The sequence below is a fragment of the Chiloscyllium punctatum genome, chromosome 52 (genome assembly GCF_047496795.1).
Source record: "Chiloscyllium punctatum isolate Juve2018m chromosome 52, sChiPun1.3, whole genome shotgun sequence".
In the NCBI taxonomy this organism is placed as follows: Eukaryota; Metazoa; Chordata; class Chondrichthyes; order Orectolobiformes; family Hemiscylliidae; genus Chiloscyllium; species Chiloscyllium punctatum.
Window position 1 is genome coordinate 13,249,461 of NC_092790.1, and position 24,228 is coordinate 13,273,688.

General features: G+C 42.0%; 1 protein-coding gene and 3 long non-coding RNA genes across 6 annotated transcripts in view; 2 read left to right on the forward strand and 2 right to left on the reverse strand.

The window, feature by feature from the left end:
* The window catches only part of LOC140470765 (uncharacterized), a 186,550-nt gene that overhangs the window by 89,780 nt on the left and 72,542 nt on the right, over positions 1-24,228 (reverse strand). The gene's annotated exons all lie outside the window — the stretch shown is intronic.
* The window catches only part of LOC140470791 (uncharacterized), a 212,184-nt gene that overhangs the window by 47,296 nt on the left and 140,660 nt on the right, over positions 1-24,228 (forward strand). The window lies entirely within an intron of this gene.
* LOC140470681 (histone H2B 1/2-like) overlaps positions 1-24,228 on the forward strand; it is a 76,815-nt gene that overhangs the window by 20,952 nt on the left and 31,635 nt on the right. Inside the window, exons 4-5 of one of the 2 annotated variants that reach the window (XM_072566701.1) lie at positions 18,644-18,719; positions 23,613-23,725. The gene's annotated coding sequence lies outside the window, so the exon portion shown is untranslated. The remainder of the gene's footprint in view (positions 1-18,643; positions 18,720-23,612; positions 23,726-24,228) is intronic. The other variant, XM_072566702.1, reaches the window with a different exon arrangement.
* LOC140470786 (uncharacterized) overlaps positions 11,127-24,228 on the reverse strand; it is a 35,368-nt gene continuing 22,266 nt past the window's right edge. For both annotated transcript variants that reach the window (XR_011956700.1, XR_011956701.1), the window contains 2 exons: positions 13,234-13,287; positions 11,127-11,989 (listed from right to left, as the gene is read on the reverse strand). This is a non-coding gene — a long non-coding RNA (uncharacterized lncRNA). The remainder of the gene's footprint in view (positions 11,990-13,233; positions 13,288-24,228) is intronic.

A 24,228-nucleotide genomic window follows, 5' to 3' on the forward strand; every position in this document is an offset into this window, starting at 1 on the left:
TCGAAGCGCCGCTCCTTCATCAGGTGGTAGTGGAGGGCTCAATCCTAACAGAATTTTTAGCAAAAGTTTACAGTGTGATGTAACTGAAATTATGCATTGAAAAATTGATTCTGTTAAGCCTTTCATCCGTTAGAATACCATGATCGTTTCACTTCTTTCATGTGTAAATCACAAAACTTTCTTTAAAAAGTTGCATTCTCAGGTTAGCTGTTAACAATGGTGAGAGCGAGACAATGTTATCTGCACAACGTGGTCGCCATCACTACTGAGCCGGAAGAATGTTGTGTGTTGCTTTATCAGGAGGCCGGGGTGTTACTGAAATGTGAAGCGACTGCAGTGTTTGGCCTGTTTCGTTTCAGATTCTTAAGGTTTAGAAAATTACCCACTCAAGATTAGAAATGGATGGATACAGGTCGGCAAATGAGGGAGAGACCGATCGAGTGAAGTATACATTTATAAACCCCAAGTAAATTAAGATACGAGTATTTTATAAAAGTTCCTCCGTTTTTGTACTTCCTTTTTCAATACAGAACACTAATCTTTTTTTGTAAACTGGCGGCCTTTTCAAATTTGAAAGAAGGCGGTTGATGATTTGGCGCCTCTGAAAACAAGATGCAAGATAAAGCAATTAGCCATCAGTGTAACGTTCCCTCTTCCAATTCACGTTGCCCTGTTGTTAATTTAGTTGAGAGCGATGGAACATCTCTATGATTTAGATGATTGCAAACATTATTGATGATTAATAAATTACAATGTAAAAAGATTCAAAAAGCTTGGGCAGACCTTCGCTCCATGCTATAAACAAGAGAAACACTCGCGATGTTCAGAAGTGGCTGGGTTTTTGACGGTTAAGATAAATCAAAGAAAATCTCTACTTTCACTGAACCACAAATGTTATGAAGTGTATATATATTATATTCTTTACCAGCCTTTCTTGGTTTGAGATGGTGAATAACAGGTTAGGACAGAGTCAGCATGGATTTATGAAGGGGAAATCATGCTTGACTAATCTTCTTGGATTTTTTGAGGATGTAACTCGGAAGATGGACGAGGGAGATCCAGTGGATGTAGTGTACCTGGACTTTCAGAAAGCTTTTGATAAAGTCCCACACAAGAGGTTAGTGAGTAAAATTAGGGCGCATGGGATTGGGGGCAAAGTACTAGATTGGATGGAGAATTGGTTGGCTAATAGGAAACAAAGGGTAGTGATTAACGGCTCCATTTCGGAATGGCAGGCAGTGACCAGTGGGGTACCGCAGGGATCCGTGCTGGGACCGCAGCTTTTTACAATATATGTAAATGATATAGAAGATGGTATCAGCAATAACATTAGCAAATTTGCTGATGACACAAAGCTAGGTGGTAGGGTGAAATGTGATGAGGATGTTAGGGGATTACAGGGTGACCTGGACAAGTTAGGTGAGTGGGCAGATGCATGGCAGATGCAGTTTAATGTGGATAAATGTCTGGTTATCCACTTTGGTGGCAAGAACAGGAAGGCAGATTCCTACCTCAATGGTATCAAATTAGGTAAAGGGGCTGTTCAGAGAGATCTGTGTGTTCTTGTCCACCAGTCAATGAAGGCAAGCATGCAGGTACAGCAGGTCGTGAAGAAGGCTAATAGCATGCTGGCCTTCATAACAAGAGGGATTGAGTATAGAAGCAAAGAGGTGCTTCTGCAGCTGTACAGGGCCCTGGTGAGACCACACCTGGAGTACTGTGTACAGTTCTGGTCTCCAAATTTGAGGAAAGACATTCTGGCTATTGAGGGAGTGCAGCGTAGGTTCACGAGGTCAATTCCTGGAATGGCAGGATTGCCTTACACGGAAAGACTGAAGCGACTGGGCTTGTATACCCTTGAGTTTAGAAGACTGAGAGGGGATCTGATTGAAACATATAGGATTATGAAAGGACTGGACACTCTGGCAGGAGGGAACATATTTCCGTTGATGGGGGAATGCCGAACCAGAGGACACAACTTAAAAATAGGGGGTAGACCATTTAGGACAGAGATGAGGAGAAACTACTTCACCCAGAGAGTGGTGGCTGTGTGGAATGCTCTGCCCCAGAGGGCAGTGGAGGCCCAGTCTCTGGATTCATTTAAGAAAGAATTGGATAGAGCTCTTAAAGATAGTGGAGTCAAGGGGTATGGAGATAAGGCTGGAACAGGATACTGATTAGGAATGATCAGCCATGATCATATTGAATGGCGGTGCAGGCTCAAAGGGCAGAATGGCCTACTCCTGCATCTATTGTCTATTGTCTAAAACGGAGTACACCAAACTGCTATCTGTTTCGGATTCATGTGTAATTAAAAAAAACAATAAGCAAAGAGAACCAAAAGATTATAAATCAGAATGTTAAAATAACAGCAAATGATGTTTCAAAATTAAATACAGAGTGATAATTAAGGTCACAGCCCCAACCCAACAGTAATATAAACTTAAGCTCTTGGCGATATAGGAACATTTTCAAAGCAGGTGACTCAATAACATCGAATGTGTATTTTGCATCAACATTCACTACAAAGTTTGCGCCTACCCTCGCAGAACAAACTCACATAGGGAAGGTGGAGGCCCTGGGGTAATTTACTACCTTTTTTATTATTAATCACTCATGATAAATGGGCATCACCCGCTGGACTCTGCGTTTATTGCCCAACTTATCCCTAGCTGCCTACTTGAGATGGTAGGGATGAGCTGCTTTCCTGAACTGCTGTAGTCCATGCACTGTAGATCGACATGCATTACCCTGACAGAGGGAATTCCAGGATTTTGACCCAATGACACCAGAGGAACAGTGTTATATTTCCAAATCAGGACACTAATCAGGCCCAAAGGGGAACTTGTGGAGGGTGGGTGTACCCACGTATCTGCTGCACTTGTCCTTCTAGATGGAAGTGGTCATGGGTTTTGAAGGTGTTGCCTGAGGATCTTTGGTGTATTTTCGCAGTACATCTTGGTATTACTGCTACTGAGTAGAGGGAGTGGATGCTTGTGGATGTGGTTCCCAGGAAGTGGGGACTGCTTTTTCCCTCGATGATGTTGAGCTTTTTGAATATTGTTGGAGCTGCAACCATCCAGGCAAGTGGGGAGCGTTCCATCACACTCCTGACTTGAGACTGAGATACTTGGAATGGATCAATCAGGGAAGACTCTGACCATATATATCCCTCTAAGGAATAAAGGAATAAAATCATGAAGAATCAATATTGTTCTATCTTCCTCAGATGGATCCCAGGGTTTACCCCACAAATTCCAAGTTCAGTCACACCCATCACACACAGCCTCCCTCAGATATACAGAAAGCCTTTGATTTTCTGCCGTTTCGTAATAATTCTCAAAGTACCCACTTGTTCGAGAAACTCGGTTTGTAAACAAAATGATTAGTTGCCATGCTGTATCCCTGTGTTCTTCACTGAAGAGTACATAGCTTCAGCACAGCTCAAAACTAAAGGGTCAAAAGAAAAGGTGGAAAGTTGTCTTCAACAGCAGTCAGACCGTCCCCAAGTGGCAAATAATATCTGTCCCTGCTGAGTTTCTCCAACAATTTCTGTATTTCTTTTCATTTCTGACATTCATTGCCTGAAAAAAGCTAATGGAATGCTGGCATTTATATCAAGAGGACTGGAGTACAGGGATGCAGCAGTTATACAAAACTCTGGTTAGAGCAGATCTGGGCACCACACCTGAGGAAGGATAGATTGGCCTGGGAGAACAGCGTGAGTTTACAAGATTGATACCTGGGCTTCAGGGGTTAAGCTATGAGGAGAGTTTACACAAATTAAGCCTGTTCTGTCCAGAATTTACAGGTTATAGGATGATCTGATCGAAGATATTAACAGGAGACAGGATATAGAAATTGAAAGCATTTCCACTGGATGGGCATCCGTGAACTAGGGAGGGCACAGCAGGAGAATTAGGGACAGACTGTTCCGGAGAGATGTTAGGAAGTACTACTATGCACAGAGGCTGGGAAAGGTTTGGAACTCTCTTCCACAAACAGCAGGCATTGCTGGATCAGTTGTCAGTTTTAAATCTGAGAGAGAATTTTTGTTTTGCTGTTCAGCAAAGTTATTAAAGGGGATAGAGGCCACAGGCAGGTCTATGGAGTCAGGTCACAGATCTGCCGTTGAATGGTGGAATAGGATCAAGGGGCTGAATGGCTTCTTCCTTCTCCTTTATACAAATATTCCACATTAATAAATCATGGAATCCCCTGCAGTTACAAAGTGGTATTTCCAAATACTGGAGCAATTAGTGATTTCAAATAGAAACTGAAAGTCCTAATATATTATTTTCACATATTCCAGATTCCCACCATTCTCTGGGTGAAACAGTCCTCAAAACCCTCTCTCAATCTCTTTCCCTTCACTTTAAAATGATGTTCCCTCTTGTTACTGACCTTTTTTTACTCAGGGAAACAGCTGCTTCCTATCCCCCCTGTCCATGTCCCTCATAATAGCATCGTAGAATCACACAGCAAGGAAACAGACCCTTCAGTCCAACTAGTCCATGCCGTCCATAATCTCCACCTAAACTAGTCCCACTTGTTTGCACCTGGCCCATATCTCTCCAAACCTTTCCTGTTCTTGTACTTATCGAAGTGTCTTTTAAACATTGTATCTGTCCTTGTATCCACCACTTTGTCTGGAAGTTAAATCCACACTTGAACCACTAGCCATAAAAAAAAAGTTGCCCATCATTTCGTTTTTAAAAATGTTTCTCCTCTCACCTGAAAACTATGTCCACTGATCTTGAAGTCCCCCACCCTTGGGAAAAGATACCTGCCATTCACCTCATCTATGCCCATCATGATTTCATAAACGTCCATACCCCTCAAACTTCTATGGTCCCGTTAAAATAGTCCCATCCCATCCAGCCTCTCTTTATAACTCAGTCGCTCCATTCCTAACAACATACTGATATATCTTTTCTGAACCCTCTCCAGCTTAACAATTGCCTTCCCATAACAGGGCAACCAGAACTGGACACAATACACCAGAGCAGGCTTCACCAGTGTCCTGTATAACCATAACATGGTGTCCAAACTCCAACACTCAATGGACTGAGCAATGAAGGCAAGTGTTGTAAACATCTTCTCAAACATCCTGTCTACCGGTGACACAAACCCCAAGGAATTATATACCTGAACCCGTAGGTCTCTCTGCTGTACAACACTCCCAATCTTACAGACCTCGATCATGACCCCTCCACCATCAACCTTCTCTGTTGTTCAGGAAACAAACCAAACTTCCTTCCTATGCTTCCAGAGATTTGTTTTTGTTGATCTTCCCAATCAGATGAATACCAGCATGAACGCTGACCAATACGTAATGATGTAGGATCGGCAGCTCACAGATTCACATTCACCATTCAATAAACTTGACCCGATCTCTGCATGTTCGGAATTTCTTGCAGGTCTGTCCTCACTCATGCCCTCAGCTCGATTTCCCATCACCTCCCTTGGAATGAAATATTTCCAGACCATTACCCAACCAAGTCCCAATCCCGCTTGTGACAACAATTTGTTGCTGTTCGTGTGCAAAAATCCCTGGCAACGAGGTCACTTAGCCAAGGTCTCAAGGAATGATATCCTGGAATTGTCCGGAATCTGTTTCAGAACTTCTATGTTTATAGAATCATAAACTTTTACGGTATGGAAGGAGGCCATTCGTGTCTGTACCAGCTCCTGAAATAGCTACCCAGCTAGTCCCACTCTCCAGCCCTATCTCTGTAGCCCTCTAACATCATCCCTTTCAAATTTATATCCAACTCTCTTTTTGAACCTCCTATGGAATCTGCCTCCCAAGCAGCACATTCCAAACTCAACAACCCAATAAGTTTCTCCTCATCTCACTCTCTCACTGACAATCTTGAAATTCTTTCCCTGTATCTAAAATCCCTCATCATTGGTATCATTCTCATAAATCTCCTTCACACTGTCTGCAGGGTCTGAACAGCCTTCCTTAAATAAGGTGTCCAGAACAGAACAAACCCAGCCTGGGTAATAGAAGGCCAACTCCCTTTGTTAAATGTATTTCTAAATTCAGCTTCTGTTGCCTGTGAAGGTAAGGTGTTATACACTTACAAAGAAATACCCAACTGATCGAAGGTTTATCTCCAATATGATCTACTATTCTCCATTCAATACTTGTGCTGTCACCGGAATTAATTTCTGCCCTCTGCTTTGTGTCGGGTGTTGGCTTAGCTCATTTGGCTGTATGGCTGGTTTGAAATGTGGAGAAAGATTGACAGCGTGGGTTTGAATCTCTCACTGGCTGAGGTTACCATGAAGGACTCTCCTTCTCCATCTCTTCTCCTTGTGTGAGGCATGGTAACCCTCAGGTTAAACCACCACCTATCAGTCATCACTCTCTCTCTCTCTCTCTCTCTCTCGCCCTCTGACACTCCAGCTGAGGTCCACCAGTGTCTTGTACAACTTCAACATCACCTCTTTGTTCTTGGTCTCTATGTCCCTATTAATAAAGCTGAGGATGCTGTGTGTTTTATTAACTGCTCCCCCCCATGTTATGCCGTCTTCACAGATCTATGGACATATACCTCCAGGCTCCCTCTGCTCCTGCACCCAGTTTAGATTTTTTACCCTCTAAATGTATTGTCTTTCCATTTCTTTCAACCAACGTCATTCACCAAATTTGTGTTGAATCAATTTTGACTTTATTTTTGAATGTTTGTGAATTAAAACCTGTTTGGTTAAATCAAACTTCACTTTCTCCATCCTAGTTGTTTTGCTACTAACTAACAATATAACTCCACAAGAACATACAGACTCTGATCAGGTTGAGTCCATTTAACCCCTCAGCAACCTGCTCCGGTATCCCATCTCAGCCTCAACTCCACTTTCCTGCAAACACTCTCTTTGACCCATCACTGATTAACAATTTGTCTGTCTCCTCCTCCAATTTATGCAGTGTCGTGGGTGGTGGGGGGAGTGATCCCACAGATTTACAACCCCTTCCTCATTTGAGAGAATTCATTTCTCCTTATCTCTGTTTTCAATCTGCCCAGCTCCTTATCCTGAATCGATAACTTCTCGTTCTAGATTCTCCCACAAGAGCTAACATCCTCTCTTCATCTCCTTTGTCAATACCCCCTTTAGCATCTTATAGCCCTCAATTAGTTTTCCTCTCTTCCAGACTGCAGAGAAACTGCTCAATCTCTCATCTAAGGCAAACCCTTCGTCGCTGGAAATGATTGAGTGAACTCCTTCTGAACTGCCTCTGTCCTCGAGAGATCAAAATTGTACCAGTCTCTTCTCATAAGACTAACGTTACATCTTGGCAATCAATTCAGTGATCTCCTTTGAACTCCCTCCAACTCAACTACATCCTTCCTCAAGGAATGGGACCAAAACTGCCCACAGTACTCCAGATGTGGAATCTCTTGTACATTTCCAACAACAATTACCTACATCCATACTCCATTCCTTTCGCAATAAATGTCTTCCTTGTGACCTGCTGTAGCCTTTGCATTGACATTTTGAACTTTCTCTCCTATTCAAATGATAACTTGCCTTTTTCAATTCTTCCAACTTCCTATTACTCCACTTTGACAGAACTGTGAACTTGAACTCCAAGTTCCCGCTATTCCACTACACTCCTCCATGAAACTCCTACCTTGATTTGTCTTTCCAAAATACAAGACCTCACACACTCACGAAGCTATGCTGACCATTCCATATCAAACCCGATCTTTCCAAATGCATGTAAATCATATCTTTCAGAATCTTCAAGTAATTTACCTAAGATAGATTAAGGCTTAATGGTCATAGAGTCATAGAGGTATACAACATGGAAACAGACCCTTCAGTCCTACCTATCCATGTCGACCAGATATCCCAACCCATTCTAGTCCCATCTGCCAGCACCTGGCGCATATCCCTCCAAACCCTTCCTATTCATATACCCATCCAAATGCCTCTTAAATGTTGCAGTGGTACCAGCCTCCACCACATCCTCTGGCAGCTCATTCCATACACATACTACCCTCTACGTGAAAAAGTTGCCCCTTAGGTCTCTTTTATATCTTTCCCCTCTCACCCTAAACCTATGCCTTCTAGTTCTGGACTCACTGACCCGACGGAAAAGACTTTGTCTATATATCATATCCATGCCCCTCATAATTTTGTAAACCTCTATTAGGTCACCCCTCAGCCTCCGACGCTCCAGGGAAAACAGCCCCAGCCTGTTTAGCCTCTCCCCACAGCTCAAATCCTCCAATCCTGACAACATCCTTGTAAATCTTTTCTGAACCATTTCAAGTTTCACAACATCTTTCTGATAGAAAGGAGACCAGAATTGCACACAATATTCCAACAGTGGCCTAACCAATGTCCTGTACAGCTGCAACATGACCTACCAATTCCTGTACTCTATACTCTGACCAATAAAGGAAAGCATACCAAACACCTCCTTCACTATCCTATCTACCTACGACTCCACTTTCAAGGAGCTATGAACCTGCACTCCAAGGTCTCTTTCTTCAGCAACACTCCCTACCTCCTTACCATTAAGTGTATATGTCCTGCTAAGATTTGCTTTCTCAAAATGCAGCAACTCACATTTATCTGAATTAAACTCCATCTGCCACTTCTCAGCCCATTGGCCCATCTGTAATCTGAGGTAACCCTCTTCGCTGTCCACTGCACCTCCAATTTTGATGTCATCTGCAAACTAACTGTACCTCTTATGCTCGCATCCAAATCATTTATGTAAATGACAAAAAGTAGAGGACCCAGCACCGATCCTTGTGGCACTCCACTGGTCACAGGCCTCCAGCCTGAAAAACAACCCTCCACCACCACCCTCCATCTTTTAACTTTGAGCCAGTTCTGTGTCTAAATGTCTAGTACTCCCTGTATTCCATGAGATTTAACCATGCTAATCAGTCTCCCATGGGGAACCTTGTCGAACACCTTACTGAAGTCCATATGGATCACATGTACTGCTCTCCCAGGATTTTCTTTGCAACCATTCTTGAATAATGATACCTTTGCCACCCTCCACTCTTCTGTGACCTCACCTGTGGCTAAATATCAGCCAGGTCCCCCGCAATTTCTTCTCCAGCCTGTTGCAGTGAGGACCTAGAAATTGGACAAACTAACCATAATAAGGGTAGAAAAATCTCCTGGCCCTAACGGATTGCATCCGAGGGGACTAAAAGAGATGGCGCTCTTGATAATTTTCTTAACTTCGCTGGACTCTGGGGCAGTTCCAGCAGATTGGAAAACAGCAGATGTGATGCCACTGTTTAAGAAGGGAGGTACAGAAAACAAATGGGGAATTATATGCCGGTGAGCTTAACATATGTAGTAGCAAGATGCTCGAGTCTATTATCAAGGAAGAAATAGCAAGGCATCTCGATAGAAATTGTCCCAATCACCAGGCACAGCAGGTCATGCTTAATTAATCTTCTAGAATACTATGAAGACTTTATAAGTACGCTGAACAATGTGAACGAAGTGGATGTGATATACCTAGATTTCCAAAAGACATTCGACAAGGTGCCGTGCAAAAGGCTGCTGCATAAGATAAAGGTGCACGGCGTGACAGGCAATCAATTAGCATGGATAGAGGGTTGGTTAACGAACAGGAAGCAAAGAGTGGGGAAATTTGAATGCTTTTCTGGTTGGCAATCAATGACTAGTGGTGTGAATCAGGGATCAGTGTTAGGACTGCAATTGTTTACAATTTACACAGACGGTGTGGAGTTGGGGACCACATGTAGTGTATTAAAGTTTACAGATGACAAACGTTTACAGGCATATGTTCTGGTTTTAAGTTCTACTGTGATGGATGAGTTGAATGAAAATCTGGAATTGATTGTTGGAAAATCTCACCTGGTATACTGAAGTCCTTTAAAGGAAGGAAACAGTGCCCATACCCAGTCTGCTTTATGTGATTCTAGATCTGCAGTGATGTGGTTGACTCTTCGCTGCCCTGGATGAGCGAGTGATAGCCTCATCCTGTGAATCAACAAATCAATAAAACATCCAGTGCTGTCGAATACAGTCTGATAATTTAGCAACAGTGGAATAATGGAGACATTGGGTTGTCTGATGGGATAGAATTGGGTAATGTCAGCAGACACGTGAACACTAATGCTGAGCCTTTGGATAAGCTCACCTCATGGTGTCGTGTGGTTGAGAATAGCAGAAGCCAGAGATAGGGTCCTCCCTTGAGGGTTACCAACTTCTAGGTTTTTGGAAAGGAAATGAGGCCACGTTGGTCTTCACTGGATGGATAATGATGGTGAAATTAAAGTGACAGGGACCTTACAGATGAAAGCAAGAAATGTTAACAATATCAGTGAATGGGAGAAGGTTGAATGCTCGGCAATTGAGTGGGAAAATGGTTAAGAGATGAGAAGTTGGTTCTGATGGACATGAGGAGCTGGACCCGGGGGAAGTTGAGTATTCAGGACTCTGACAAAGTGGAACTTCAGAGACAGTTTCAGGGAAGGGAGGGACATGGAAGTGACAGCTGCTCAGATTATCTCAATCTGAATGACAAAGAAGCTCAATGAGCTCCTTACAAGATGGAGGAGAGAGAAAGGGAATCTTTTCAAAAGGAAGTGCTAAGAATATTAGAATGTGTTAGCAAGCTGGGTGTTTACTACAAATTTGATATAATTGACTTTTAAATCCCTTTATAAACACCTGTAACCAAGCTAGAATTTCCACAAGGTCATTGAAAAAGACTACAATGAATCAAATTGGGTGCTGGATGTGATCAACAGCAAATTCCAACTCCTTCAGTTATGGAATTTACACTGGCAGTTATGTAGTTAACTTAATGTTGTAATGAGTGCCCAGTATCATATTACAGGGCTCCAGTAGCAGATAATGATAATGCATTGTGATAGGTTAGCCAAATCACTGGTACATGAGCTAATGCGACATTGATGATGTTATAATGTGATAGGTTAACTGAGATGGAGGGAACCAGTGTGGCAGACGGTGATTAGTTTAGAAAGGTAAAGCGAGCCAGCATGATTGGCTACGCTAATGTTATCCAATAAACGCAGGAAGAACAACTGTATAAGTCGCAGGAGAACAAAGAGCCTGTGGGGAGACAGGGAAGGCATTCTGCTGGCTCCAACAGCTTTGATTTTGCAAGATTAAAGTTTAATTTCGTGAAGGATTTTGTATCTCCTGGTAATTTTTAATAAAACATTGAGTGATTCTTCCACAACACAGTCAGAGGGAGATCACTTCAATGAGCACTGAGAAATAGGTTTGTTACATTGTGTTCAATGCAAAGTGCATTTATTTCACTCTCATCCCGAACAGTCATCCCTTTAACAAAGCTGAAGTTCATCAACTTCAGTAGAAATCTGCCCCAGTGGATATCATTCAGTTATCAATTACAAAAATAATTAAGTTCTTTGACATAGCTCCACATCAGGGGGCACTATGAAGCAGGGAGATGTTCACGGTAAAAACCAGGCTCTGAATTTTCTCATTAATGTGCTGGTGTTTCAGCAGCTTGGATTTCACAATGAATCTCGTCTAACAGTCAGTGCAGCAGAACAGCCTCTAACTTCTGAGAGATCGCTGGTGTTTTATGAGAAAATTATTTCCCGTTGTGGGAGCAGGTGAATGGTCTCTCCCCAGTGTGGATCCGCTGGTGTTTAATGAGGTTGAATGATGGCTTGAACCCACACCCACAGTGAGAGCACATGAAGGGTCTCTCGTCACAGTAAGGATGTTGTTGGGATATCAGTGCCCCAGCTGATTGAAAGGGATTAGAATTGTTAATTCAATGAGTATTCCATTTCCATAGATTTTTCATGGCAGCAGAGAAGTTGTCATCCCTATCTGTGTCATAACACCATTCTCCATTTCATCATTTTGTAGGATTTCTTTTCAGTCCAGAAAGAGAGTTTTTCTTCTTCTTCTGTGTCTTTCAAAATTTGTTTCAAGAAATCAAGAATCCTGCATTCATCTTGACTATCTCTTCATTAACCTACAAAAAAAAAATCAAGGAATCAGGATATAGTTTTGCCAAGGAGTCAATAGAATCAGATCATTACTATTTACACTTGTGCAGAAAGAAAGAGAAAGCTAAAATCGATAGGTTTGTCAAGCTGCTCCTTTATTTTAACCATCAAGAGTTGATTGTTCAATAAATTGAATTTGACTGTTTAAATATTCTTCATGGCCAAGTGAAAATAAAAGACCTTTTGTTTTCCCCTGCCCGACCAGAGAGCAACACAAGTGTTCTGCTAATGGTTTGCACCAGATCCTGTCCAGATTGGTAAATAAAATAGAATTGACCAATTCTCTTTTCTGCACAAGGAGCACTGTCTTCAGTCAGCTGCAATGCAGTTGAAGTGTTCACTTAGTTGCAAATTGACTCGGTTAATACAGATCATTAATTCATTGGTAAAGTATATCACAATGGAAAAATTGATAGCATCCTGAAAACCAGACCTTGATATCCCCACTGTTCCTGGTTAGACTCTGCACTATAGGAATTACAAAAGTCTACTGCTTTTCTCCCCTTGATTCTGAAGAAAAGCACAGAAGCTTTTCTGCTGTAATGTGTTGCATGTTCACCTGTCCATGGATCCTATGGACTCTAAAACTAAAGCACATAGGCTCTGGACATTATCCAACTACGGATGGAATGAGCAGGCAGAGAAAGTGGTGGAGGCTGGTACAATTGCAACATCTGAGAGGCATTTGGATGGGTATATGAATAGGAAGGGTTTGGAGGGATATGGGCTGGGTGCTGGCAGGTGGGACTAGATTGGGTTGGGATATCTGGTTGGCGTGGACATGTTGGACAGAAGGGTCTGTTTCCATGCTGTACATCTCTATGACTCTAGGTACGAGGACAAATATTAGCAGATATAGAAACACATCAATTTTCACTAATGGGAACTGACTCCAGTGGCAATGGATAAAACCTCATTCATGTCAGGTAGCAGAAATTTAAAGAATTAATTGTGCTTGCAGTTACTAAAAGTGACATGTTTCAATTTAAATGACACTGAACCATTGTGAAATACAATAACCAAGAATAAGGACCATATTGGTATCAAGGATCAGCGACTGATTGATTGAATTCAGTTCTCACTCTCAGCCTGGTACTGATGCAAACACACTTTATCCACACTCCCATTCTGGTTGAGGGCCTGAGTAATGATGATGCATTTCCATACATTTTAATGGATCAAACACTGATTTATAAGGCATTAAACCTACCTCAGTGTATCAGATCATGACATGCCGAACTGGAAACATAGACAAATCATTGTCCTGGAAAAGACACAATTAAAAACAATTAAACTATATAAATTCCAAATGAACCTCTGGGCCAAAGCCTCATGTCGAGAGAGTGCTCATCGTGTTTGTACACACCTGCAACCACCATCTCCATCCCAACCCCATATGTGTGTTTGTGCACACACACACCATTCTATCTCCCACAGAGCTACTGACTGATTAACAACAGACAGACAGAAAATGTCAGTGTGGTATAGACTAATACCGTTCCTTAAAAGTGATACAGGTTGGCAGCACAGCAGAAAACTCACTCGCACTCAGCCAGTTAATGGTGAAAGGGAAAAAGAATGAAATTTCCGTCCAGATGTTTCCAAATATAGACAGTTATAAATTGACTCATCAAACCATTAATCGCTTCAGTTAGTATTAGATGTTACATTTTACAGTGTCCAGCAGCAACTGATAAAGACTCTTGCATACGCAAAACCTAAAAAAAAGTCTGAAAACAATAACATTCAGATTCATGGCAAAGGTAAACATTGAACCAACATTAATCCCTCACACACAGTGTTAGTGAATATTGATCGAGTTTATCCAACACTCAGACCAAACAAATACAACTCAACATGTAAAGAGAATGCAATTCACACACTCCACCTGATGCTGTTGCATACAAAACCAAACTGACACGATAGTTATTCAATGGTCGATTACTGCAGAAATAATCTCACATTAGCATTTTCCTTGAGATACTGGCAGTGAGTGGATGAAGTTCAGACACCCAACAATTAGTGGAAATTAGTGTGGAGAACAGATAAACAACAGAATGTCCCAGTGCAGACACAATGGGCTGAATGGCTGTATCAATTCTGTGATTCTGTCATAAATCACAAAATGCAGAAGAGTTTAAGGCCCAACTACAACACCCTTAAAAACTAATATCACGGAATGAATCTCAGTCACAGAAGATTCTTTTTCCTAAATTCATTTGTGGGATGAGGGCATCACTGGCTTGGCCAGTATTTATTGCCCAACCCTAACTGCTCAGGGGGTAGTTATGAGTCAAATACATTGCTGCGGGTCTGGAGACACAAGGATAGCAGTTTCCTTACAGGACATTAGTGAACCCGATGGGTTTTCCTGACAATCAACCATAGATTCCTGGTGATGATTGGACTCTTAGAATATTATTGGCTGCCAGAAAATTAAGCAACTTTCATACATAAAAGAGTTGAAAGTAGTTGGTACTGATTGAGTACTTGACTCTCACAGTCACACAGCAGAAACTGGCAAGTAGAGATCAATTCCAAAACTCTCATACGGGCAGAAGAGAAACTGACCAATGGAGATTGACAGCTGCTCTCACTGATTCATTCTGCAGAAACTGAAAAGGTGAGAATGATACATAAATACACACACACACAAACACAGACAGACACACACACACACAGACACACACACACACACACCAAACACTGTCAGCTACAGTCTGCTTAATGCATTTGCACATTTATAAATAAGATGCTGACAGATACAGATTCATAACTCCATCCTGAGATACCCAGAGCAGAATATAACAGGGACAGATTGGTCAATCATACACATGTGCACACTGCAGGACATTTCAGAGGAAGACTGATAACTACATCCTCATCATCAAAACTTATTGGAACAGATTAATAACACTCCCTGTTTCAAATTGCATAAATTGACATGTACAGTTTGATAATGACACCCATGTTTACAGCACAGAAACTGACAGGTAGAAATTAATAACAAAAATTGCTGGAAAATCCACAGATTTGGCAGTATTTGTAGAGGGAAATCAGACTTAACATTTGAGGTCTAGTGACCCCTCCTCAGAACTGATTGTGTATATATTCCTAGCTACCATTTGGTCTTCTCTATGCTGGAGAAACTGAGTGTAGATTGGGTGTCCACTGTGCAGAACATCTACATTCAGTCCAGAAAGAAAATGTCCCTGAGCTTCTAGTAGCGTGCCACTTCAACACACCACCCAGTTCCCTGGCCAACATCTCTGTCTCAGGCTTGCTGCAGTGCTCCAGCAAAGTTCAGTGCAAGCTGGAAGAACAGCACTTCATTTTCTGCTTGGGAACTCGACAGCCTTCTAGACTCAATATTGAAGTCTACAACTTTAGAGCTAGAGCTCTCCCATATCATTAACCAAAACCTCTCTCACCATGCAGTGTTATCACAGGCTCTTCTATTGTACACCAAAACTCACTAACAATCTCTCTTAATACCTACTATCGTCCTCGTCTGACTGTGATCCACTAGTTTATCTGTTCAACTGTTCTTCCCTCTCTTTGGATTCTATATCCACCCACCATTTACTCCCTTCCCTTCAACACACCCTATCTTCTGCAGAAAATCTAATATTTTCCTGGCTACCATCTCTTCACAGGAAGGGTTACTAGCCTGGAAATTTTAACTCTGATTTCTGTCCACAGACTCTGTCAGACCTGCTGAGCTTTTCTTGCAATTTGTTTTAGTTTCTGATTTCCAGCATCTGCAGTTCTTTTGGTTTTCATTTAGAGATTAATAACTACATTTTCATATTCACAGAGCAGAAATTACTAGGGAAAATTGATAACCACATTCACATGTTCACAAAAGAAATTCTGTCAGGCAAACATTGATAAATGCACTCACATTTACATTCCAGAGCCTGACCGGGAAGGGTTCTGAATGAAACAAAACATTCATGAAGCAAAAACTGACAGGGATTGTTAAAAAGTAAATTCTCATATTCACATAGCAGAGCCTGGCAGACTTAGATTGACAATTACCCAAACACATTCAGTGTTGAGTACAGTTGTTGGGAGGTGACCTGTGGCCTAACCAATGTCCTGTACAGCTGCAAGTTGGAATATTGCATGCAATTCTGGTCTCCTTCCTATAAGAATGATATTGTGAATCTTGAAAGGGTTCAGAAACAATTTACAAGGATGTTGCCAGGTTTGGAGGATTTGAGCTATCAGGAGAGGTTGAATAAGCTAGGGCTATTTTCCGTGGAGCATCAGAGGCTGAGGGGTGACATTATAGAGGTTTACAAAATCATGAGGGGTGTGAAAAGGATAAACAAACAAAGTCTTTTCCCTGGGGTGGGGGAGTCCAGAACTAGAGGGTATAGGTTTAGGGTGAGAGGGGAAATATATAAAAGAAACCTAAGGGGCACGTTTTCATGCAGAGGGTGATACTTGTATGGAATGACCTGCCAGGAGGAAGTGGTGGAGGCTAGTACAATTGCAGCATTTAAAAGGCATCTAGATGTGTATATGAATAGGACATATTTGGAGGGATATGGGCCGGGTGCTGCCAGGTGGGACTAGATTGGGTTGGGATATCGAGCTGGCATGGAAAAGGTGGACTGAAGGGTCTGTTTCTGTGCTGAACGTCTCTATGACTATGACTCTATGACATTCACCAAGCAGATTTCCTCAGATGGCTAAGGGAATTCAGCATGTCCATAAAGACACTTGCAAATTTTTATAGATGCACCACAAAAAGCATCCTATTTGGATGTGTCACAGCGTAGTATGGCTTCTGTTGTGCCCAAGACCACAAGAAACTACAGAGAGTTGTGACTCAGCCCAGTCCATCACTGAAAGCAGCCTTCCATCCAAAGGCTTCATTTCCACTTTCTCCTGTCTCGGGAAAGCAACCAACAATATGAAAGACCCATCCGACTCCAGTTATACGCTCCTCCTCCCTGGTCTGTCAGGTAGAAAATACAGAAGTTTGAATACACCATCGAACAGATTCAAGAACAGCTTCTCCGCTATTGTTAGACTTTTGAATGGACCTCTAAATTTTGATGCTAATCTCTGTCTGCACCTTCTCTGCAGTTTTAACACTGTATTCTGGATTCTGTTCTATTACGTTGATGGATCTTGGATGAGATTATCTACCTGTAAGGTGCACAAAACAATACTTTTCAAATTATCTCAGGACATGTGAGAACAATGATCAAATTAAATGAATAACTGCAGTCTTATGTTCATAAAGCAGAATCTGAGGGTACAGGCTGATAATTACAGTCACACAAACTTACAGGAAAAAAATGAATCAATACACTCAAAACACTGGAATTACAGAGCCTGACGGGGAAAGATTGATCACTGAACTCTATTGATCACTAATCAGAAGCTGATAGCAACAGATGAAAACTCAGCTCACACATTCACATAGCAGCGATAGACTGACAATTACTTAAACATATTCACCAAGCAGAAATTGACAGCTGTAGATTGATAACTATATTTATGTATTCACGCAGCAGAGTCTGAAAGGTACAGATTGAGTTACACTCACTTTGACAAAGAAGATAACTGTACTCCCACATTCACATCGCTGAAACTGACCACTCCAGTTTGATTAATACACCAATATTCACAGCAGAAGCTGATGATTACTGATCAAGAACTGAATTCACATATTGACAGGGAAGAAACTGACAGGGACAGGTTGGTATCGACTCTCTCAAATTGACGTGGTAGAAACAGATTGACAAAGACACTCTCGTATCAAAGAGCAAAACCTGACAGGTACTGTTTGATAACTGCATTCACACATTGGTAAAGCTTAAGCAGACAAATAGAGATCAATATCTACATTCACACAGAAGAAACTGATGGGTACAATTTGATGACTGCATATAATATTTATACAGCAAACACTGACAGGTAGATACTGATAATGACACTCGCGTTCTCATAGCTGAAACTGACAGGTACATATTGATGACTAAACCTTCACATCCCAATCAGTGAAACACATAGGGACTGATTTTATTTATTTAAAATATATTTAACAACCAGTCCTGCAAGTTTATTCAGCTTGGATATATGAGTAGTTATCAATCTATACCTGTCAGTTAATGCTATGTGAATGTGTGAGTGTAGTTATTAATCTGACCCTGTCAGTCTCTGCAATGCCAAAATGTAAATATATTTACCAGATTGTGACAGGGACAGATTGATAACGACATTCACTCACACATTTGCAAAGCTTATACTGATAGGGACAGGTTGACAGTTGAACTCCCACATTCAACTCGCAGGAACTGACAGGTATGTATTAATAAGGAAACTCTCAGATCCTGATATGCACTTGTGTTGGGTAGCCCTATTGTGGAGGTGTGGGTTAGTATCTGGTTCTCAGTGAATTGGTATAGATATTTTTATTACAATCACCAGACAAAGAGCAGCTCAGGCCAAGGATAGAATCAGGCCTGTAGTTCTGTTGGACTTGCCGGTTTGAAAGAAAAACAGTCTTATGATTATTAAATGAATGTTACATTCGAAGGTTTGATACTGCCAAACGTAATTTTGATTTTACAGGAGATGTCTCTTCTGTCTTCCTCCAGACAAATACTTGAAGGACCAAGACATATTCCCTTGGGGCAAAGCCAAGTGTGATCAGTTCCTTCTAACAAACAGCAGGTATGTTACCGTTGTCAGACTAAAGAATGTCCTTTCCACAGTCACAGAGCAGTTTGAATTCGATGCACAGTCAGCTCAATTTGAAACAGAGTCAAATACCACCAAGGAATTGCAATTTTTTTTTTAATCTCTCTCCATTCTCCATGCACATCACCCCATTTCCAATAAATGTTATTATTCACAGCCATATAGTCATTGATTTATACAGTACAGAAACAGACACTTCAGCTGTACTCATCCATGCCAACCAGATAGTGGGTGGCACGGTGGCACAGTGGTTAGCACTGCGGTCTCACAGCGCCAGAGACCCGGGTTCAATTCCTGCCTCAGGCGACTGACTGTGTGGAGTTTGCACATTCTCCCCGTGTCTGCGTGGATTTCCTCTGGGTGCTCCGGTTTCCTCCCACAGTCCAAAAATGTGCAGGTTAGGTCATTTGGCCATGCTAAGTTGCCCGTAGTGTTAGGTGAAGAGGTAAATATAGGGGAATGGGTCTGGGTGGGTTGGGCTTCGGCGGGTTGGTGTGGACTTGTTGGGCCGAAGGGCCTGTTTCCACACTGTAAATAATCAGTAAAAAACAAAATCCTGAACCAATCCAGTCTCATTTGCCAGCATGTGGCCCATATCCCTCTAAAACCTTCTTATTATTGTATCCATCCAAGTGTCTTTTAAATGGTGTCATTGTACCAGTCTCCACCAATTTCTCTGGCAGCTCATTCTATACACACACTACGTCACATTGAAAAAATTGCCCTCCAGATCCCTTTTAGATCTTCCCCTCTAACCCTAAGTCTATGCCCTCTCACTCTGGACTCCCCTGCCCCAGGGAATAAATGTTGTCTATTTATCCTACCCATAGCTCTCATGATTTTATAAACCTCTATTAGGTTACCCCTCCAAAAATAACCTTAAGCCTATTCAACATCTCCCAGTACCTCAAATACTCCAAACTTGGCAACATCCTTGTAAATCCTTTCTGAACCCCTTCAAGTTTCACAATATCTTTCCGATAGGTTGGAGACTAGAATTGCATGCAATATTCCAACAGTGGCCTAACCAATATCCGGTACAGCCGCAGCATGATCTCTCAACTCTTGTAATCAATTCACTGACCAATAATGGAAAGCATACCAAATGCCACCTTCACTATCCTATCAACCTGCAACTCCATTTTCAAGGAGCTATGAACCTGCACTCCAAGGTTTCTTTGTTCAGCAACACTCCCTAGGACCTTATCATTAAGTGTATAAGTCTTGCTAAGATTTGCTTTCCCAAAATGCAGCACCTCACATTTATCTAAATTAAACTCCATCTGCCACTTCTCAGCCCACTGGTCCATCTGATCAAGATCCTGTTGTAATCTGTGCTAATCTTCTTTGCTGTCCATTACACTCCAATTTTGGTGTCACCTGCATACTTACTAACTCTACCTCTTGTCAGGTGGGTCAGTGGGCTGAGGAGTGGCAGTTGTAGTTCAGTTTACATACATTTTGAGAAGGCAAACCAAGACACTAATTCCACACTTAATGGTAGGGCACTGGGGAGTGTTGCTGAACGAAGAAACCTCAGTGTGCCAGTGAATATTTCCTTGAATGTACTCCAACAGGTTTATTTGGAAGCACTAGCTTTCAAAGCACTTTTCCTTCATCAACCGCCTGATGAAGGTGCAGTGCTTCAAAAGCTAGTGTTTCCAAATAAACCTGTTGGACAAAAACCTGGTGTTGTCTCATTTTTCACTTTGTCCACCTGAGTCCAATACTGGCACCTCAAAGTCCATGAAATTAGTTGCAGATAGACAGGGTGATGAAGAAGGCATTTGGCGTGCTTGCCTTCATTGTTCAGAATACTGACTGTCGGAGTTGGGAGGTCATCTGGTAGCTGTGCAGGATATTGGTGAATCCATTTTTAGGAGATTGTGTATAATTCTCATCAACCTGCTACAGGAAGGATGTTGTTAAACTTGAGGTGGTACAGTAAAGATTTACAAGCATGTTATAGAAATATAGAGTCATACAGCAAAGAAACAAACCCTTTGGCCCACCATGTCCATGATGTTCAACAAACACCAAACTGCATTCGTCCCATTTGCCTGCACTTGGCCACTAACTGACTATACCCTCGCCTATTAAAGGCACGTCCAGATGCGGCTTAAATGCTGTGCGAGTACCCAACCACCCTCTCAGGCAGAATGTTCCAAACTTTACCCAACCTCTGGGTCAAAATATTTTTCTCACATTTCCTCTAAGCTGTTTTCTCCTCAACATGAACTTGTGCCCTCTGGACTTAGACACATCGGTCATGGGGAGGAAAGATTTTCTCAATCTACTCTGCCTACATTTCTGATAATCTGGTATTCTTCAGTCAGATCCTCCCTGAGTCTTCTCTGCTCCAAGAAAACAAAACTCAGCTTATCCAGTCTTGCCTCATAACAGTGACTTTCCAACCCACTGCACCCTCTCCAGTACAATCACATCCTTCTGATAGGGTGGCATTCAGACCTGCACACAGTATTCCATCTGTGGCCTAATCAATGTTCTATAAAGTTGTCGTAAGCGTGCCTTGCTTTTAAATTGTACAGCTCAGGTAATAAAGGCCAGCATTGTGTATGTCTCCTTCAGCAGCCTGTCCACCTGTGCTGTTTCCTTCTGGGATCTATAGACTTGTATACCAAGGTCCCTTTGTTCCTCAGTACTCCCTCAGGACTTACCCTTCATTGTGTAATTCTTTCGCTTATTAGACCTCCTAAAATACATTATCTCACACTTACCAGGAATATCAGAGCCATTGTTCTGCCGGTTGTACTCGTACTGTAGCCTGAGACCATCCCCCTCACTGTCAACAAGTGCTGCCAATTTTCATGTCGAAGAAGAGCGAACAGTACAGCACAGTCACATGCCCTTTGCCCTCCAAGCCTGCACCAACACGTTTTGCACTTCCACACTAAAATCTCATCTACAAACATAGTAATTGTACCTTCTGCATTCACATCCAAGTTGTTAATGTACAGAACAAACAACAAGGATCCCTGTGGGACACTGCTGGTCACAGGCTTCCAATCACAAACACAACCCATCACCATCACACTTTGCATCCTGTCTGCAAGCTAATTTCAGATCCAGTTTGCTTCAGACTCCAAGAGTCAATCTTAGACCAGTCTTTTATACGGGAGTTTGTCAAAGGGTATCAGGGTGGCCTGTACCTGCCAGAATAGAGTGGCCCATATCTGTTAACACAAATTGGCCGATAAGTGGAAAGTAGAATTAAACAGCAGGACATGCGAGACAGTGGCAGAAACTAAGCACATCAGCCTGTTCTCACACAGTAAGACTTAATGATACCATTGAACAAGCCACTCAGAGGACAGTAAGAAGGACCCAGCCTGTTCCCATTCAAAACAGTCCTGACCAGCGGACCGAAGGTCTGATAAACGAGTAACTCCAGCCACATTAAATAAAAGGGAGTTTTGTCAGTAAATGAACAGGCACCAGCTGTACAATACAGCCCATTAAACCCCGATAACAACTGAGGGGGCAACAGCTAAAGTTATCTTATACTACTCAATTCAAATGTGTAAAGTCACACAGTTATAAAAAAACTTTATAACAGAAAATCATATTGCAAACTTTTAGCAAATACTGCAAAATTAACTGTTTTTTCTTCATATATAATAAGGATTTTGGGGCATGTAAGCAGAACAATAGAATTTGAGTAAAATTAAATACAATGAATAACAGCATTCAGGATGTCCCTCAAGATAAGCTAGACTGACAGAAACCCGAAGGAGTATAGCAAGTAACTCTGGAATGTGAACAAATAGAATACGTAGAAAGATCCCAAGGCAGAGGGATTACAGTATCTGCTAATCACCTTGAGATCATGTGAACCTGGAGCTGTCCAATGGATGCCCATCATTGATTAGGTGTCTCATAGGATAGGGTATGCAAAGAAAGAGGGAGGAACATATTAATCACGCTGTTTGTCATTGTTCACAGAATGTGTACAATAAATACTGCTTTTCTTATTGTAAAAGCAGAGTGTGCCATGGATCTCTCTTCTGAGGCCAGTCTCAGGGGAAGATCCTTTGGCCCTCTCCCTGCATTAACCAGTTTCTTCTTGAATAAACACCTACCACTTGCCTGAATCCTGCCTGGCTCCTGAGTCTTTCATCTCTGGTCAGGGATTATGCTCCTACAGAGGCCTTACTGTAGACCATGTAAACTACAGCAACTATATTCGTTGCCAGGACTGGAGGATTTGAGTTCTGGAGAGAGGCCAAATAGGCAGTTGTTCGTTCCTCCTGGACTGTCTGAGGCTGAGGTATGACCTTACTGAGGTTAAGAAAATCATGAGTGACATTGAGAGGGTGAATACGCAAGGTCTTTTTTCTAATGTTGGGGAGACTAAAAATAGAGGGCATAGGTTTAAGGTGAGAGGGAAACGATTTAAAAAGCACGTGTGGAGTTACTTTATCATTGCAGAGGGTGGTGCTTGTATGGAATGAGCTACCAGAGGAAGTGGAGGTGGTGGGTACAATTACAACCTTACGTAGGCACCTGGATTGGTACATGAATAGGAAGGGTTTAGAGGGAGGCAGACCAAATGCTGGCAAATGGGACTTGGTCAGATTAGGATCTCTGGCCAGCACTAACAACTTGGACCAAAGGACCCATTTCTGTGCTGTACAACTGTATGACACTCTGAAGGCCAGACCTTGATATCACTACCCCCAGTTAGATTCCACGTTATCAGAATTGGAAAAGTCCATTGCTTTTCCCACTTGACTTTTAAGAACAGCACAGACTCGTTTCTGTGACAATGTGTTACAGCTTTACTTGTCTGTGAATCCTACAGATACAAACAATTACAGAAAATAAGATCTTTCCCATTCACTTCAGGAAACATGAACTGAGAACTCTCTCCTGTCCCACTCTACTAACTGGCTGTCCACTTTACAGCAAACATTTAAACTGCTCAGTAACACAACGCAGGAAGACTGAAGAAGGGTCAAGTGAGTATGGGCATCCTCCCTGTGTCATAACTGTTCCTTTCAAAACTCTCTTTTTTTTAATATATATATAAAATCTGTGTATACACACAACGGAGAACAGCCTGAGTAGTCAACATTAAAGTTTAGTTTCTAAGTTCTTCACTAGACAACGTGGCTCTACTCTGTGGTGGCCTGTCACATCTGAGCAGAGTTTTGAAGGACCAGTCCCATTGAATAGCACAGACTGACAGGTAGATAGTAATTCCCAAGTACTCAAGCCATACAAGTGAATGGAAGGGCAGAGCAAATCGTTGCTCACTGTGCCAGTTATTGTCCTTATTCATGTAATGAAGGGTGTGAAGGAAACTGATTTCTGAACGCAACAAAGAATGAGATAGTGCCAATACACAGTAGGTATAGAATAACTTGCAAAGCACATAAATATTGTCAGGTTAGTAGGTCCACAGGCAAAAATAGAAAAATCATGCCTGCAAGGATCACATGGGTGGGAGAGCTAGCATTTC